Source organism: Microcebus murinus, chromosome 3, assembly GCF_040939455.1.
Source record: "Microcebus murinus isolate Inina chromosome 3, M.murinus_Inina_mat1.0, whole genome shotgun sequence".
Classification (NCBI taxonomy): domain Eukaryota; kingdom Metazoa; phylum Chordata; class Mammalia; order Primates; family Cheirogaleidae; genus Microcebus; species Microcebus murinus.
The window spans coordinates 83,974,490-83,994,934 of record NC_134106.1 but is presented as its reverse complement, the minus strand read 5'-3'; the positions used below and the strand labels follow the sequence as shown (position 1 = coordinate 83,994,934).

At 42.8% G+C, this 20,445-nt stretch overlaps 1 protein-coding gene across 3 annotated transcripts in view; it reads right to left on the bottom strand.

The window, feature by feature from the left end:
• NCK2 (NCK adaptor protein 2) overlaps positions 1–20,445 on the bottom strand; it is a 132,841-nt gene that overhangs the window by 68,500 nt on the left and 43,896 nt on the right. For all 3 annotated transcript variants that reach the window (XM_076001068.1, XM_012737646.3, XM_012737649.3), the window contains exon 2: positions 393–581. The gene's annotated coding sequence lies outside the window, so the exon portion shown is untranslated. The remainder of the gene's footprint in view (positions 1–392; positions 582–20,445) is intronic.

The window sequence follows — 20,445 nt, the reverse complement described above, 5'->3', positions numbered from 1 at the left end:
CCACTTGCCCAACGCCCAATAAATGTTATTCCTATATGTCCATCTGATTTGTCTTTGCACGGGCTGTCCCAACACGGTATGCAGGAGGCACCATCAGCACACATCCAAGAACCGTGCAATGAGCAGGGCCTGCTGGGGCCACACCATCTTACAGGCTGGAGCTGCCTCCTGGCGACACACTCCAAACGATCGCATGCAAAAGCAGGAACAGGGATGATTTAATTTTGAACCAGGTCCCTTGAAAGCTTAAATTTCACATGGCTCAACAACTCAGGGCTGACATTTATTACCATTGCCATTTTACTATTTAAAACCCTACTGTCCAAATGAAACATCTGTGGCAAACACGGCAACTTCTCCTGCCTATTTTAAGCAGAAAACTGCAGACTTACCTTTGGCACACAGTTATGAGAGGTGACTGGAAAAAAAAGCAGAACTCTTCAAAAAGATGAAATTTTTCAGCCGATTACACCTCTGAAGTTACAAGGCCGCAGGAATTCTCCAAATTCTCAAATCCAACTCAAATCTCAGCAGAGAATTATAATCTGGGACGTCACTTGTATAAAAGGAACACATGAAATCTAAAAAGACATAGAAAGAAGCGTCTATCAGGTATGCTTGCTTGAGTTTAAGTGACCACTTTAAAAAAATAACTGGTTATTTGCCTAAAACCAACATTTTTATTAAAATAATACACCCTGGAGAAAAGCTGCTGTGTGTCCGAAGACCTCTACCAAAACACAAATGTCCTCCTCACCTTTCCCACCTGCCATTCCCTGGGTGAGGTCTACACGGAGGTTGGGGGAGGGGAACCACACACTCTGTGAACAGCTGGCGGAGGGAAGTGATGATGGGGCAGTGGGGGACAGCCGGAATCACCAAGGGCCTGAGCTCCCAAGTCCCTTCCAGACCCAAATCCCTCAACACCTGCCCCAATGATATGGGAGGCTGCCAGTGGGCAGGAGGCAAGTGTGGCAGCTTAATTAGGGAGCAGGGTTTGCAGGGGGCAACTGTTTAGAGGCCCGTTCCTCTTCTGGAGGTCTCTAGTGCTGGCCATTTACTGACACGCCACCAACTAGACCCATCACCCTGGCCTAAAAAACATCCTCCCTCACCATCCAGGAAATCTGAGACTGATACTCCAAAACCACAGGGAAGTTAAGCGGAGAAGAGCCAGGGAGAGGAGACCCACAGCTCGCTCTCCCTCCCTCCTGGCAGGGAGGGCTTGCTGCTGCGTTTCATTCAGGACACTGGGAGACGTGTTCAGTCTCTGGCTCACCTTTTCGAGGGGACCCTGAAGCACTCCGTGGACTCCGAGCTCACTGACATTTTTAATCATATTTCAAACCCAGTGGGGATCTGTCTTGACAGTTCACTCAGAGAAGATCTATTAATTCATCCCTAGCATGATTATGATCCAAAATGTTAAATGCCCCATAGAAAAAAATCGAATTCTATTTTAGTCAAATAGAAAAAGATCATTCAAGTAGGGCCATCATAAAAATGTTATAAGGCAAGTTCATAAATTTTGATTTAAAATTAATTCCTCTTTATGTATTCTCTAGCATTATTTTAAAGGCTGCATGATTTTAAAATATATATGATTTAATGCAAGGAAAAGGTGATGACTGAACACAATGGGAATACTAGATCTGGGCAAGATGTTAAGTGTGTACCAAGAAGACTGCCCTTCTCTCTGCTCTTGAAATTGAAATATTAGTGCTGGTCTCGACTGAGGGTTCTTGTTTCTCACACTGACATTGCCAACCTCATCCACGCCGTTTACGGAAGAAGGCCACGAAGGCCACCGACACAAGGCAATGGGCGGGGCAGCATGCCCCTGAACACCGCATCTGTAGTTGTATTTTCAGGGTCATTCTAGACATAAGCTGTATTTTTAAAATTTTAAGTGGAAAGTGAATTTGCCTGGAGTCAGACTTCCCTGGGCCAATGTTCTGGGGAGGTGTTTGTACAGCTGTTGGGTTGTGTCTTAATATGGGCCTGCCTCAGTGTGCACAGTGCTCTCACAAGTGCAATTATTTAATCCTTCCAATAACCTCCCAGGATAGGTATCGATACCCAAATTTACAGAGAAGTTAATTTTCCCAGGGACACTAAAGGTTTTCCTTAATAGACTTTAGAGTTAGAAACTAACTGGCCTTTAAAACCCCAAATCCAGTGGCCTTTGCACACCCCTAGTCTCTTCTGCACGCGAAAGACCCCCATCGTGACAAAAGAGGACCAAACTTGGGAGCAGCTTACTGGCTAGCCCCAAGCAAAAGAGCACCAAACTGGATTTGGAACCTAAGTCCTCTGCTACTCAGAGTTAGTGGGCAGGTCAGAACACAGTGCCTCCAAGCACAATTAGTAAAGGAAAAGCCAGACACAGCGGAGCAGGACTTGAACTAATGGAACAGCTCTAGCGAAAGTGAAGCTGTTTAAAATCCATTTAAAGGTGCCAGTGGCCATCTGGGATTCAAGTGTGAAAAATGAAGGTTTCAGTGTTTTCCTTGAGAAAAGCATTCCATTGGCAAATTGTCAATGCACTAAGCATGCACCTTAAATAAACATAGCAATCAAAACCTCTCTCTTTATGGCTTTAATTGAAGTCTGCCCACTACCTATGTTTAATGTGGGGCTGCTAACTTATTCAAAACCTCTGTTAGGAAAGAACATTTCAAATCAGGTCTTAATTACAACCTGTGATCTAAATCCATTGGGAAAGAATACACTTTTGTGCAAAAAACCGTCTCAGCCTGCAAGATAAACAGCCACAAGGTCACTTGGACGATAGAAGGCCCTCACCAAAGAATCCATCCAAGGATTTTCTATGCAGCCAGCTTTAGGTAGATAGGAATATAAGGAAGGAATGGATGCTTTTCTTTAAAAATACTCTACTAGCACCATGTACATCTCCTTTTGGAAATAAAAGAAGGGCAGGGGTAGGGGGTGGACAGCAATTAACACATTGATACCACAGGTATCTCTTCACTTTAAACTGGCTCCTTAATAATACAAAATTTTACCACTGCAAAATCCAAGGGATTATCTCCATTCTCTGTAACCTTGAGATTTCCTTCCTCACAGCCCCCCCCCCCCCAACTAAAGCCATAACCACGGCCTCCTACGGTCTTTTCAGAGGCATTTAGCTGCAGCACCAGGCGAGTGTGCTGGGCACACCCAGGTGGCACTGTCTGTCGCAGGCTCAGGGTTGGGCACCGAGATGCCCCCATGCAAGTCGCCCTGGCCCATTCTACATTCCCTCCTTCCAAGTCTGGGAGGACAAACGCTGAGGTCCCTAACTAACCTCAAGTGACTCCAGCGGAGCCCTTCGGGGTTAAGGAGAGGACCCTGTGCCTTGCTCTGATGACAACCCAAGGCCATGCGTCCTGTGGGCACAGTGCCACTGGACACTGTTACTCTACCTACCTGTGTTAGAGCTGGCCTATTTGTCCAGACAACCAAAGTCACCTAAAGGCTGAAGTCAGCCTTCAGAAAGCTCAGGGGACCCCACCTGTCCTACTTTCTGACTGGTGGAATTGGAGACAGGCAGGAGAAGAACACCCACTGGTCACAATGGGGCCCCCACTGTGGCTCCGCCTCTCCATCAGCCTCATCAATCTTCACAGCAACCCTGGGAGTTAAATCTGACCATTCAGCTCAGGACCTAAACCACCAGATGTCCCACAACCAGAATCTGAAGACACACTTGTCTGACGCTGAGGCCAGAGTGCTCTTTCTCCTGGCAAAGATCACCAGGAAAGGGGTAGAACCTTGACACTGTCTAGGGTACCTGCCACCCGGGGAGGCCGGCTCCAACCTCCAGAATGAGGTAGAGGCCATGTACGGCTGGGTCAAGAAGCAACCCTGTGAACACACACAGCACTTTCATTTTCAAAGGTCCTGTTTCTCTGACATGTCAGTGTGGCAAAAAAAAAAAAAAAAAAAAAAAAAAAAACTTGTTGACATTATCTGGATTAGTCATGGGCACAACCTAGACTCAGGTGTGCTCATAACCAAATCTTTTCTATGTGACACACACCAGGGAACTGCCCTAGAACCCTAGTCTACAGACAGAGATAAAGGCAATCGTTTTCTTTTATTTACAAAGAAAAAAAGCATAGGCTTAGTATGGGCCTCAGAGCTCTCAAACACCCCATCTTTGCCTCCCCACCCACAACCCCACCCCCACCCAGGCAGCCAGGAATGGCAGCGGCTGCAAGGTCCCCAGTTCAGAATGAACACGGAGGTGTCAGTGCCTGCCCAGAACAGCACGGGGTCAGGGCCATCGGGGGGACCGCTGGCAGGACTAGCTGTATTTCATTCCTACTGATCTACTTGGAAGAAAACCTTATTCAAGTGGGAAAACACTGGCTTCAGACACTGAACAAAGCTCCACAAGTCTCCTTGAGTGGTTTGGCTGAAGTTCAAACCGTGTGGACTGACGCTGAGCAGCTTAGATGTGTTTATCAATCCGAAACTCAAAGGCTTCCAAGGAGATGACCTCAGCTGTCTCTTATCATCCCGTGCACGGTGGTTCCCAGGCTGGGCTCAGAGAGGAATGAAGTCCACAGGCTAGTTTCTACGCTCCAAAAAGCCTCACTGAATTTAGGATTTTTTTTTTAACTCAAGATAAAGCTTTCCTGAAAAGGAAAAATATCAAGTTTCTCCGCACTAGGCTGGAATGATACCGATTCCAAATAGTAATGCTAGTTATTAGGTTGATTAATAAAAATGGGAGGGAAAAAACTATTAATTTCTGACTCTCTGAACAGCCATGGAGTGGCTACGGTGGGTATTTTCAGGAGAAAGGTAACTAACTGGTCAGATTTGAAGCTCTGTCAGTTCTATGTTCTGGAATGATCATTTTCTGCCTTCAAATATCCCAGGACTGAGAAAAAAAAATAAACTGCAAGCAGTGGACCAACCCAAAGTACAGACCAGAAAAAGTGTCAAAAAGGGTGACAGGGCTGCAGGCTTGACTCAGCCACCACCCAGGGCACTTGACCCCAACCCTGTATCTTTGGGGCACATGGGAATAGCCCTTAGAATTATCAAAAATTGATGATATGGTGCCAACAGTTCATCAAAGCTTATCTAAAATATCACAAGAAAGTCATAATGCAAAACTTAATATGAATTTAAATTTTATAGTCTGGTGCCTAAAAATCCTAATGTATAGAAATTTGATTAGTAACACACTTTCCAAGGGTTTATAAAGATTTTTGTTTACATATTTAATGCTAGCCTCTTAAATGCAACAGTGCTCCACCCTCCAAAGGTCTGTTAGGTGTTTCTCCAAGATCTGTCCACTGGTCCAAACCACTAGGAGTTTCCGTCATCAGCACTAAAGCCTTGCTACACATCTCAGCGCCACAGCTAGACAGTCTGATTACAGACAGCATTTTTAACAGACTCACCTGCATTCTTTATTCCACATCCCCAGGATTGATTCATCGTCTAGGTAGTGACAACACCAATAAGAAACATGCTGACAAAAATAAACTTTAAACACCAAAATGCACTATTGAATAAGAGCTGTGCAAACCTCATTTTTTGAAGGAGGGAAAAGGAGAGAGAGGAGTGGAGGCAGTCAGGGGAGCAAATACTGCTTCTCCCTCTCTATCCACACCCCCACACACAGATTTTTTTTTTTTTAACAGAACCTTGAAACGAGGGCCAGAAGACTAGATACAAGCTATTGTTAACAGTGGTCACAAAGAATAAATCTAGGGAGCAGAATCAGAAGGAAGAAGCGTTACTTTACTTTCAACTTTATTAATTTCTGTAACATTTTAACTTTTACAGTATGTTTTAGTTTGGGCGTGAAGGCCAGCTATTAGACAAAACTGCATGTTCTCTTCCCCATGTCTATCCGGGCACCTCTGCCAACCAGAGGCCAGGAGTGAACGTGGGGGGGGGGTCTCTTCCTTCCTCCCTCCTCCCTCTCATGCAGCCAGCCATCACTAAGTAAGTCCTCAGCATCCACCCCTCTGCAGTCCCCACCCTGTCACCAAGTCAGATTTCAGCTGCTACCTCTGCCTAGGAAGCCCTCTTCCCTCTTCCCTGGCCATCCCGACAGCTTTAGGAACTCCCTTCCCACCCTCATTCAAGAAGCTCTTCGAAAGCCCCCTCCCACGGGAAGACTTCCTGGATGGTTCCAGGCTCCGTTAAACATTTTGTCTTCCGGGTCCCCTTGGGCCTCATAGTGTTTAATACACTGTTGAGTCTTATGTATCCCATCTGCTACAGGTGAATTGTGTTCCCCAAAATTACTGTGTTGAAGTCCCAACCCTTACTCCTTTAGCACGTGACTGTATTTGGAGATAAGGTCTCTAAAGAGGTTATTAAGTTAAAATGAAGAACAGAGGGTGGAATCCTAATTCAGTAGGACTCGTCTTCTTTTAAGAAGTGGAAGAGATACCAGGAGAGTGCACACAAAGAAAAGACCACACGAAAACACAGCAAGAAGGCAGCAAGCCAAGGAGAGACCCCAGAAAAAAACCAATCTTATCAATGCCTAAATCTTGGACTTCCAGCCTCCAGAACTATGAGAGAATAAATGTCTGTTGTTTAAGCCCCTGGTCTGTGGTACTCTGTTATGGCAGCCCTGGTCTTTCATGAGACTGTCAGCCCTGAATTCTCAATGACACATACAACAGGAACTTGAAAAACGTTTCCTGAGCAAATACAAGGACGGGTGAATGACGGGACCCAGTGTCAAAGCCATCAGATGACCCACGCTGCCCCTCCCAGCTCCCTCCTCCAGCGTCTCAGAGAGGAACTGATTCTCCAGTTTTCAACACCTATTCACCCTTCAAAACCTAGTTTAGACATCACCACTGTGCAAAGCCCTAGAGTAGCACCCATCACACTGTAACATAACCATAGTATTTTGCATTTTAATGGTGATGCTTCACCATGTGCAAGCAAAAGTAATGTCACCCAACCCCAACCTCAACAATTACAAACATACGGCCAGCCCCCAGCCCTCACTAGAAGACAATTACATGCAAAAATCAGTCTGCCCACAAACACTTCAGTGCGTATCACCAACAGGTAAGCACAACTCCTCCATTACCACACCTAAAATAATTAATACATCAATATAAATCTCATATCTAGTTAGTGTCCCAGTGTTCTTGATTGTCCCATAGATGTCTTTCTACAACTGATTTATTTGAATCAGAATCCAAATCATGTCCACCAATTAAAGTGGCTTAAGAAAAAGAAACTGTAACTCTAGTTTAATGACAACAGGTTGAAGAGGCTAAGCGATCTGCCCCGCAGACGCCGGCATTCTGGCTCCCTGGTGTCTTTCACATGTACCCTTCTCCCTGGCATTTCCAGCACACTGGCTGTCGGCCCTGGGACTCCTTAGGTGGGAGACGCTGATGTTCTCAGGAGCAGGGGCCCAGCACTGACCACGAGTTTGGCCGTGAGAGTGGCCCGATTAATCCCTGACTTAGTAAATGAAACAACAAAATAGAGGCACTAAAGTATCAGCAAGTCTTGCCCCTTCTTTTGCCTTTCCAGGGCTCACGTTTCCAAATGGGATTTGCCACGGGGTCCCAATGGCCCTTCCAAGGTCCTTCCGGAAGTAAGGGAAAGCCTCGTTTCTACTTTTCCAACTGGGAACAGGTGCATGAAACTTAAGGCTAAAAGTTACATAACCATCTTAAGCATTGAATGGTATCATGTTCTTCCGATTTTAAGAAAATGATTTTAAAAAAATGACTGCCTTGTGGGTCGGATCAGCCGATGCAGGGACTCAAAGACTGGCACAACCCCACACCTTCAGAGAGGGACTGTCACAACCCCACCAACTCCAGAGAGGCGGTGTCACTGACGGACTCTCAAACCACCCGAGGAAGCAGGCATTTCATGCCCCCAAAACGACCGTGTTAAGAAGCATAAGGCCCTTTTGAACTTAAATTATATACAGATGTTTAAACGCTAAACAATTTTTCCCTATGTTTTTTTCTATGAAGGAAAAGTTGTACTTTTTTCCTACCAAAGAACACTTACATTGTCTTATATAGATCCCACGGTTCTCCCCTAGTTTAGATTTAATCAAATCATAAACCTCAAAACCTTATCTCCCCTGCCCTTCAAGTAGAGCACCTGGGTATTTTAGAGTCGCATATTAATTTTAGAGAGAACACTAAATATGTGATGCCTGCCATTCACTCACACATGCACCATGGGGCGGAAATATCAGAGAGCTGTTGGGTCAGGGTCCGGGTTCTAATTAACTCAGGATTAAGATGCTGGGTCCCCAAGTGTGTGGGCTGTAAGCTCATGCAAATTTTACTACTTCAGGGATTCTGAGTGTTACTCAAACTCTACCTTTGTTCCAGATTACATCATTGGTCTTTTAAGAAATCACAACAGGACTCTCAGCATGAAGGTACAAGATATGATTTTTACAGCAAGTAAACTAAGGTATGGGTTAAAAAAGGTTGAGGCCACCCCTCATGACTTTTGGTGCTCGAGAAATCCCTGTAAGTATACAGAACCACCAAACGCTGGAGAAAAAGGTTAAAAAAGATTTTGATTTTTTTATTTTTTTTATTTTTTGTTTCCTAGGAGCTGATTGTTTGAAATGAAAAATATTTTGTAGAAACGTTGTTTGTATCTGTTTTTTTTTTTTAATTTGGTAAGTTACTGGTAATGAGACGTCCCCAATGGAATGAATTTGCTTCTTTCTAAGAAACTACGAAAAAACTCACTGCATATCATCCTTTTCCACCTCTGATAAACACTGAATCAACTTGATTTGTTTCCCTCATTCTTGAGTGGCAGTGATATTACATAAACAGTGTTCCATAAATGTATTACAGAAAATTCCACCAAATGTGGAATAAAAAGGAAATTCAAAATTTCACATTTAAAAAGAGGCTAATAGAGATATGGAAACAACATAAGTGTCCATTGAGGGATGAAGAGATTAAGAAAATGTGATATATATGTGTGTATACACACACACACACACACACACACACACACACACACACACACAGAGGAATATTATTCAGCCCTACAAAAGGAGGAGATTCTGCCATTTGTGACAACATGGATAACAGGGAGGACGTTATGCTAAGTGAAATAAGGCCAGGCACAGAAAGACAAGCACTGTAGGATCTCACTTACACGTAGAATCTAAAGATGTCTAGCTCACAGAAATAGAGTGTAGAATGGTGGTTACTTGGGGCTGGGGAGTGGAGAAAATGGGAGAATTTTGGTCAAAAGGTAGAAAATTTCAGTTGTAAAATGAATACACTTTGGGGATTTAATCGTAAAACATTTTTAATTTAAAAATTAAATCAATTTTAAAAGGTCAATTGTTATAAAAATTTAATTATAGAGAACAAATTGATGATTATTCTAATGGAATAGAAATTTTAACATCACTATTTTTAAAGTATATTTAGTTTTTAATATATATATATAGCTTTTAAATATTCCAGACTCTTTCCTATTCTGTGCCTTTGGGTTTATTATTTCTTCCCTCACCAGGAACATCTTTGCCCCTTCAGCGTCCCAATGATGTTTATTAACTAACCATACCTAACTCATCATTCAGGAATGAGCTCAAACATGATCTGGAAGACAGACCTCCATTCCCATAGAAATCACTATTTTTATGATATCATAAACTGTCATTTACATGGCTCTGCAGATAGGAAGAGCCTCCAGGAAGGGCCGTTAATGTTTTCATGTCCTGATATCCATACGGGGAGGTACAGGGTAGGCTCTGGATAAAATGACTCTTTTTACACATTTATCATTCATAAGCTTTCATTTCTTTAGTTACATCTGCAAGATCTTGTGTTTACCCTATTTTCTGCAGCATTCGTGCCATATTAGTCTCAGAATTCCCTTCTTCCAATTTTCAATCCAAGAGATCCTGAATCCTTAAACAACTGTGCCTGAGCCTGCCTTAAACACAGATAATAACGTTAACTATGCCGACACCAAATGACAGTTCCGTTTACAAACCAATTTCTTAATCTCAAGCCTATAAATTTAGTTTTCTAGAGTATTTCATTTAATAACTAAATTAGCAATGAGCCAATGAGAGAGAATGAATCAAAGAGTGCTTCAAAATTCTAAAGCTCAAAAACATATATCTGACTTCCTATGGCAGCTGCCCAATTAATGCCATCCACAAAGCCATTCAAATACTGTGTCTGGGCTGAAATCCAATTAAGTCATTTCGGTCTGAATATCCCCAAAGAGCCTCCTGCTGAGCTCAAAGTGGAAATAATCATAAATGCCAGATTAGCTGTGTAAGCACTTTCAAAGCCGAAACCAGACAAGAGCATGAAAATCTACATGCCTAGGCTTTTAAATGGGCAAAAAGAAAGAAAAAACAATTTCAGTGACCACCTGGCAGAAAGTCAAACCCATTTCCTTGCCCAGCCAGGTCTTTGCAAATAATCCTCGAGTGTAAGCATCGGAGAAAAGCCTTGATCCCTTCATTTACACATATGTTGAAATGATCAACTTCAGCTCCACAATGTAATTTTGTACACTGAGGGAACAAAGCTGAGAAGACATTTCAAGCTTTCTCTGGATTCACAATTTTACTCAATGAACCCCTTATAGAGTACATCCTTGAAATTAGTAAATCCTGAAATTCACCACTGCCTTTTATGCATATAATTTCTCCCATAAAAATGTGCAAGCAAAGCAAACCTCACTGACAGGCAGAGAAACGGGGCAGACTCACCTAACGTGTAAAATGACTCCTTCACTTTGCAATCCATGACTCATATTTACAACTCACAAAAATACAAGAGTATCCTCAGGTTACGTGCAATAGACAAAACTAGGAGCACCACATGTTCCAGAAATAGAAAGGGTCTGGACTGGTCATTCCAAACAGACCCTCCTAGATAATCTCAGTAGATAATTCAGTAATTGGAATATCTGTGGTTTACAAAAGCTCCTAGGTGGTTACCACACTTGGTTTAAAAACACTACTATAGAGAAAAAAAATAGAAAATGAAGAAGGGCCAATTCTCTAAACCCTCAAAATTTGAACACAAGGGCTTCTTAAAATCGACAAGCCCAAGTAATAAGGCTGGTGGTGCCTCTATCAGCAATGCAGAGGACACAAGGACTTGGATTTAAACTCAATGCAAATCTTGGTTCTACATCTTCCTAGCTATATATGATTTTAAGGATGCTACTTAACTTCAGAGACTGTTTCCTTAGAGAGACAATAGCAGTCACCTTGTCGGTAGAATGAAACAAAAGTCACAAGCAGTCAGTGAAAATGTACTGCACCTCTGCTAGTGCAGACGCTGTACATAACTAAAGCACAGCGCAGACACTGCCCTTCTTAAGGAGCTCAGCTAGTGAGGGGTCAAACTTGAACATGGGATCACACAGCAGTGCTTCTTTATTTGCTGCAAGAAAATATGTCCATAAAAAAAAAAATCAGCTGAACTTCTCTAGTTAACTTCTAAAACAGATGTGTGCTATCCAAATATCTACCTTACAATTTAAAAATTCTGAGGAGACAAGCAAAATGAATGTTTATTGTTCTCTCTTTTGAAAAAAGACTTCAAGTTAATTCATCCAACAAGCATTTACTGAACTCCTAATAGCACAGTGCTTGGTGCTAGACATGACAGACCTCACTCCTGTAAGTCCTATAAGTGGATGAAACAGGCAATTGGGTGGCAAGTGACAAAACAGGGAAATGGGATGTTATCAGACATCATCCACAGCCAAGATGATGTGACACCTCAAGTCGAACAGGGATGTTGCCATAGTTTGGATGTTTGACCCCTCCAAACCTCCTGTTGAAATCTGATCCCAAATGTTGGAAGTGGGTCCTAGTGGAAGGTGTTTGGGTGGGGCAGGGCGAGGATCTCTCACCAATGGCTTGGTACTGTTCTTGAGATAACAAGGGAATTCTCACTCTATTAGCTCCTGCAACAACTATTAGTAATTGTTATAAAGAGCCTGGCATCTCCTTCCTCTCTCTTGCTTCCGTGCTCTCACCAATGTGATCACACGGACTCCCCTTCGCCTTCCGCCAGGAGTGGAGGTAGCCTGAGGCCCTCACTAGAAGCAGGTGCCGGCGCTATGCAGAACCATGAGCCAAATAAACCTATTTTCTTTATAAATTACCCAGCCTCAGGTATTCTGTTATGGCAAGGCAAACAGACTAAGTAAGACAGATGCCCACTACAGAAAATGGAAATGTGGGCGCAAAAGTCACGTTAACGATGCTGACACTACACTTCCTTTGCAGGCAGCACGGGACCAGCACGACACGCTTCTCACACTACACCTGGGCACGTGATTTCTGAGTGAAGTAGAGGGAACGTGCCTGTCCCATCCTCCTGTTCCACTTCATCATGTCCGTTTCAGTCTGTCGTCCAGCTTCCCAAGAGTCCTAAATTCTGACTCTCTCACAAATGATCCCGACCTCTCTAACCATCCATCATCTGCAAATCTGATTAGCAGGTTTCCCGGTTTTCATACAAATCCTGGCTGAGGACGTTGCACATTTGAGACCTTCCTCAAGGACACTCGAACCAGTGGGAGACGCTCTGTGAGCACAGCCGTGACAAGCGCTCCACACGCAGGGAGGTGGGCCTGACACCTGAGTTAGGGGACACACAGTGGCTCTGAAAGGAAATGCCAGCTCCATCACTCACTGGCCGTGTCTTTTGGCAAGATGACTTACTATCGCTAAAGCTCGGTTTTCTCACCTGTAAAATGGTGGATAAAGAGACGACAATTGCCTTACAGACTTGCTGTATACACTAAATGGCACAAAAGGCACCCTGGCAAAGTCCCACGCACATGGTAAGTGCTCCCCCGATTGGACATGGAAATGACTCTCACTCCATGGGGGTCTGATTGGCGGCCACCCTGTCCCCAACACCCCACGCTGGAACTGGGCCTCTCAAGGAAGACAGACCAAGAACAACCCAAGGCTGTTATCACAGGTTAGACACTCAGCCAGCATAGCCAGCACAGGACAAAGGTCTCTCCATGCTTTCAGTCTTTCTCCTTTTCTATTAATGCTGTATGTACACTGTTTTTTTAGGTTAACAGACTCTGACAGGAAAAAGGGAAAAACATGTCCCCTAACCACAAATAGTGTGCACACAATAACATGGCAGGGAGGCAGGTAGAGCGAGATGGTCAGCAGGCACAGGGTCCCTAGAGTGACATCCCACGCAAGGGCAGATGATCACAGATGATGGCCCAGAAGGCCTCTAACGAGTGCCCAGGTCAAAAGGGAGGGCCCGGGGCAGGAAGGCTCATTACCACTGTAGACGTGAGGGACACATACCTAAGTGGGTCCCGCCCTCTCCAGACGCCTAACAGAAATCAAGCCACACTGTACCAAGAAGGAATGCTGCCGGGCTCTGCGCTTCCAGCTTTCATCCCGCTTAGTCATCTGCTTAAGTGTCTCTTCCCCGATTCTGCTTTTCTCCCCATTTAGAGAATCAAATAGAACATTTGCCTGTCTCCAATCTTCTGGTATTTCTCCTGTCCTTCAAGGCCCCTCAGAGGAACACCAACAGGATTCTGCCAGGCGCCCATAAATGTGTATGATCCATCGGACCCTCGAGCTGGGAACAGAAAATAGCAAGGTGCCTCCTACTGACTATTCTCCCATGTTGAGCTTTAGAGTTCCTTCCTAATGACATTTGTTCCATTTACTCTACTTTGAAGATTCTTTCTTTCGGCAAATCACAAGAAAACACAGACGTACAGAAAGCTGATCAACTGTACCCCTGCAACTGGTCCTATTGGCACCAAGCCTATTCCCTCGGTCCATCTGTCTCAAACAGACCAAAACCAGGAAGAACAATTTATTTCTTCTTAGACCTTAGAAAGCTGAGGCTAACCCCACCTCAGCTGAGTTTCCACCTTCTATATGCTAATCACACATATACATGCCATCCTCTTAGATAACCCTAAATTATACCCTATTTTCCTTTGCCTTCAGCACTCCAGTCGAAAGCCCAGGAAGTGTGTGCCTTGGAGTTTCACTCACGGAAGAGGAGGGGAAACAGACTGATGCTCGTGGCAATTAGTTATTGAACTTATACCAGGTGCTACAGACTAGGCTAAGCCCTTTCATGCATCATCACAATCAATCCTAAGGGCAGGACGACACTTCACCACCCCCACGCGCAGCCGAGAAGGGAGGCCACGCACACAGGGGGACAGTTGTGCAGTTAGAATTCAGAGCCCGCTGGCCCGGGGCCCTCGGCCTTGACCCTGCACTTGTGTCCCATGCTGGGTGCAAGGAAAGCCCACCCACCGCACCGTGCAGCCAGGCTGAGCAGCCACACTGACTCTTTCTTCCCAGAAAGCAGGTGCTAAGGAGGAAAAGTGCCACAACATCTGTCAAATGCTGGTGCAAAGACAGACCTACCCATATTGGGTGAACACCCCCAGTGTGTTCAAATCAGAGGTTTTCTTACGACCAGAAGCTGAACTTTACCAAAGACAACTCTTCAGGGAATTCTTACACACTTTCCAAAATGTGGTGGGTTTTTTCTCTCTTAAAAAAATGTTATGTCTTTAATGATTTTGAATCAAATTAACCCCCAGGAGCCGAGCACAGTGGTGCATGCCTGAAATCCCAGTTCAAGTCCAGCCTGGGCAACACAGTGAGACTCCATCTCAAAAAAAAAAAAAAAAAATTTTAAAAAACCAGTTATCCTTAACCTGCCTCCCACAGCCAAGAACACAGTGGCAAGACACCAAGGGGCAGTCCAGGCAAGGACCAATGGCTTCTCACATAGATATGTTTTACCCACTTTTGGGCTTGAGGTGGAGGGAACTATCTATCTTCCACCCCACACCAAGACAACCAGGTGACTGTTGGGCCACTATTGTCCCATTTGTGTAAACATAGCAATTCGCTTTTTACAGGCTTTGATATAGTGGTATTTTATTTGCTTTAAAATAATAGGAAGTTTTCAAAGAACTCAACAGTTCAAGTTCGGTGGGGCATATAATGAGACAGACTAATAAACCCTCAGGAAATAGGAGCATAGGAAATAGACCCAAATACAAACCACGAATTCAGTGTATGATTAAGGGGAAAAGACAGACTTCTCAAGAATGGTGATGCAGCACTTTGGTGGCCATCTGCAAGAAAGCCGGAGCCACACCTCACCCCCTGCAACAGGATAAATTCCAAATGCACCCAAAATTTATAGTGAAAAAATAAAATTACAGAAGGACATATGGAAAACATCTTTTATAACCTTGAAGGAAGAACTCTATTTTAAAATCTAGGACTCAAAATCCACAAACCATAAAAGACGGATGAATTCAACTGCATATATATAAAAAAAACTTTTCTTTATGGCAAAATATACCACAGGCAGTGTCAAAAGACAAATAGAAAGCTAGGAAAAAATATTTGCGGCCTAGGACACAAAGGACACATCTTCCCATCACAGCGAGAACACCTTAAAATTGATAGCAAGAGAAGATCAGCAAACCAAGAAAACCATGGGCAAAAGAAAACAGGGAAAGAAAATATCTGGCTTTTAAACATATGTAAAGAGGTCAGCCTTCACTCATAGGAAACTAAATGTAAACTAAAAGACACTAACATATCACCTCTCCCCTACCAGACTGTCAGAGATCAGAAAGTGTGATAACAGCATCATATCAAGGTTACTTCCTGATTTTGATAACTGTGCTATGGCTCCGTATTAACATTTGAGGAGGCTGGGTGAACTCAGAAAAACAAGGTTAAGAACACTCCCCATTATTTTCCCCAACTGTACTTACCTATGAAGAAATGTAACTACTACTTTGCTGCCTAGTTAAGCTGCTTCAGAGTATAAACCAGCAGTTTATCCTCATTATGTGGAGATTCATTGCCCACACGAACTTAATTACCATCAACCTCAGTGGGCTCACCACAGGCTTCCCTATCTGACGAATTCATAAAAATATCTTTTTAATCGAAACTACACAGATTTCTGGGAAATTTCACTATTCATATCTGATGATATGAAGACGAAAACATTTTTAACCCTTATTCCTTCTCTCTAAACCAGTCCCCAAACACTAACATTACTTTTTATTAAACTGAGGTATAATTCATATGCCATAAAATTAACCATTTAAAGTATATAATTCAGTGATTTTACTTATCTGTAAACATGAGACTTTGGTAGATAGATCTCTTCATGTTATAAAAACAAAAAGGAAAAATACTGAAAGAAGAGAAAATGACTCAGGTACTCTAGTACTCAGATGTTTCCAGAACATTCTGGATGTACACATAAGAAATCGTGAACCTTGCTTGCCCTTGGTGAGGTCATCTGGGTGCCTGGGACAGGAGGGATGCTTCCCTTCAAGTATGGTTTTCCCTGATTTTTTTAAAATTTTAAAGAATGCATTACTTTTTCAAATAAATTCTTTTCAACAAAATAACAGCAGAAGAAAAAATATTACAACAAGCTAACATTAGCTCCCACTCCTATCACAGGATATTAAAGCCTTAATACTTATGGTTCAAAAACACATCTTCTGGTGGTAGAAGATAATTTAATACTGGCTCTGAAACAGATGGATCAAAATCGTAAATTAATGAAAATTTAGTTATAATTTTGTTCTCCTAGGAAATGAACCAAATCATATAAATACAACTAGGCATCCTATAGTCAGACCTTACTTAGGATGATTAAACTGCTTAAGATCTGTAGTTAGTGTAAGTAGCTTAAAAAAGTGATGCAACCATAAATTAATACACAGAGTCCACAACAAATTGCTGAAAAAGTGTGTTTCTGTGCCAAATTTACAAACTGGTTTTCTTTTCTAGAAGCATCTTGGTTTCTAGGGGAAGGCAAAAGCTGACAGGAGCCACAATGCGAGGCACTTTGTTTTTTACATGATTAGCGTTAGGAAACGCCTTGTATTTGGCTCACTAACCTGGGGGAATCACGATGAATCCCACCTTGGCTGCAAATCCAGTAACCTCTCCCTTCACTGCTGTTACACTCCTCACCCAAGGGCCACACTGGAACCCCAAGAAGATGAGGACCTGAGGGTCTACGCTCCTGCCCAGCCATCCTGCCCCTAAGACACTATTAAGGAAGTGGCTTCTCTCAAACTTTCGCAGAGTACTTAAGAACCTGCCTACATAGCCTAGCAGCTTGCTGCTTGGGCACGTAATTTTTTTTCCCTTAGAAAAGCCTAGAAACTCTGCTTGCCCTTGCCTTGCACAACATGGAACTGCTTGGCTGGCAGTCCCTTCCTGTCCTAGAATTGTGAGTTCAACAATCACCACTCAGAAATAGCACAAACTGGTTTTTATTTCCTGTGCAAAAAAGAAAAATCGGCCAAGGTTTCAGAATCCCATCAATTATAAGAGCTCCCAAAAAAATCTAGTATAGGGGCTTAAATAGAAGTGAGTTCTTTTCAAGATCCTGAATTTGGCCAGACAGAAAGGATTCGAAATCAGTATCAACTTTTTTCTTGGGATAGAGGAAGATGCAGAAAGAAAAGAGTTGGTGATAGAAGCTATGAGTCAAAGGCTTAAAAAGGATAATAAATTTTTATGTCTTAGGGACATAAAAGTTAAAATCAAAAAGGGATTTTGATGACTAAATCCATTTCTGAAAGACTACCTACATTTACCCTGGCTAGGGGCACTGAACCAACCTACAGACAAATGCTGACATCCACAAGTAAAATGCTTAATAAAATTTATTCTATACAACCAACTCCTGAGAGGGCAGGCAAACCTGTGAACTGTTACCATTAATGTCTATAACTACTCTAATTATACATATTTCCTTTCCATGGAATCAGATTTGTATTGCATATTCTTGTGTCAAAGAGAAATGCTGATCAGTTATTTTTCAAATTCATTTCATTCACCTGATTGAAGTATGGGGCAGTATAAGGGGAAAAACGATGGAAGAAGTGATGCTAGAAACTTCTGGAATAACACTAGACTACTGGACACTCTTCACTGCCAAACGCAAAAGGAATACTATGATCTGAGCCCCCCAGCTCCCAGCGCAAGGACAAACCCTGCCCACCTTGAATACCTGTGTTCTGTGCCACACGAGACACGTCCCCAGTACCCCATCCAGTGCCCTCATTCATCCACATTTATATATGGGACTCTTACGATGGCAAAGATGTTGAATTATTCATTTCTCTTTTTAGCTGAAATTGAGTTTTTTGTAAGATACTAGTGGGAGGCAACCGAGAGTAGAGAGATAAGAAAAACTTACACCAGCCCCCAGAGTTCTCCTGTATACCATCAGTGATAAAATGACTTTGCAAGAGCAGCAAAGCTACCAGGCTTCCCACCAACCACCTATATTCACATGTGCCTTTGAATGATTGCCTTTCATAATAGGATAAAATGTCAAAAATCAACCCTGAAGCCACAGTGCCCAGAGTGTGGCCAACACATCAAACTATCAACTTCAGTCACTTTACACCGACCAGTTGGTATTCCAGGTGCATGCACCTGGCAAGGAATCCTGTCTAATACAGCAGAATTAGCTTTCCAAAAATATACGGTTGCCCGTATGATTTATACCAGTGTAAACTACGACAGAGCTTTCAAATGCTAAATTGTTTTTCTCTTTGTACAAACCTGGTAAGGAACACCATTGATGTTTTTCATTTTAAAATGACTGATGTTTTCCTGAAGTCCTAGCTATAAATACCTAGTTTTCCTGAAAAAGAAGAGAGGAGCAGGAGAGGAATGAGGGAGGGGAGGGGAGGGAGGAGCCCAGGCTCCCAGGGCCCAGCTAAGCAGCAGGTTTCTCACCAGCAGCACAGTGACATTTGGGCAGGTAGCACTTCACTGCGGGGCTGTCCCTTGCATTACAGGATGCTTAGCAGCAAGCCCCACCTCCCTCAAGTGGTGACAATCAACAGACAGTGCCAAGGGGCCCTTGGGAAACGAAATCACCCTGGGTGAGAACCACTGAACTAGAAATACATGTAAATTAAATAGACCAAGTTATTTTTTTCTTTTAACAGCAAAAATAAGACAGGAATATTCATGTATTTTCTAATTATTTTTGAATATGATTAAGATACTTGGACTGCGGTTGCTGTAATTAACCCTCCCAAAATAACTGAATAAATAGGCACATTCAATTTAACTCAATGTCAAGATTAACTCAATTACAATACACCATATAATTAGAAGGCAACCTCTGAACTCTAGTTTGGGAAAAGTGTAGAGAGTATGCTATTGTTTTTAAAAAAAAATGAGAAATATTAAAAATATATAACTCTGTGTGTATATATATTTGTTTGCATTAGAAAACAATAAATATTACACATTTGTCCAAACCCATAGAATGTGCAGCACCAAGCGTGAACCCAAATGCAAACTCTGGACTTTGGGTGATAATGTGACAAGATAGGTCCATCAGCTGTGGCAAATGCACCACTCTGCTGGGGGCTGCTGTCAGCTGGGGAGGCCATGCATGTGTGGGGGCAGGAGGCATACAAGAAATCTCTGCTTTCGGCTCAGTTTTGGTGTGAACCTAAAACTGCTCTAAAAAATAAAATATTTTTTTAAAAGCAATAAATAAAAAGGGGAAGGAGAAAAAAATTCTTTTAAATCTGGCAATGAAAGGGGGTAGGGAAAGAAGAGGACAGAGAGAATTGTAATACAAAATAAGACTTCTGTGAATGTATCCTCTTTGGCTCTGGAACTGTGTAAAGAGTTAACATAATTATAAAGTAATATTAACGTTTTTAAAGTCCAAAAATTAAAAGCGGAATGAAGCAAACTAAATTACATATCTAGTTGGTGGCATAAACAACAGAGAGGAATCATTCCGAGAGACTGTGAAACAATAATTTGACTGTATTTCCCCAGTGGGATAAACCCTAAGGACAAAAACCTCTTCAGCTGTTTTCAGTACTCATAGGGTCGGCATCAATATTGGTAGAGTTGTGTTAAACATTTATGTGTGCTGTGTATAAATAAAATAGAACAATGGGGCAAATATGTCATTATGTAAATGTTCCTAGGGACAAAGACCTTCAGCATAAGAGAAAATGAATACAAACATAAAATCAAAAAATAAAAGTCTATAATCCTAATTTTGAATTAGAAGTATCTGTGTGAATTTAAAATAGATTATGTTAAAAAAAAATACACAAACAAAACTTTTATCCGCTGAAAAGGCCCAGAAACAGTGACCAACCCAGGAGCAAGAAGCATCCTTAACCCCCAACTGTAGTCCCCAAATTCCATTTCCACTAAAGGACCATGGTTCTTTGAGGAGATGCAGACCCCCAGCTGGGACGGGCAGGCACTTCCTGGGGAGCCCAGAGCCCACAGCTCCCTGCCTTCTGAGGGACATCAGAGACCACAGGCGTGTGGCAAGAGAGCCCAGAGGCCACCCCAGGCAGCACTCACTGGCCAAGCCCACCGTGGGGGCAGCA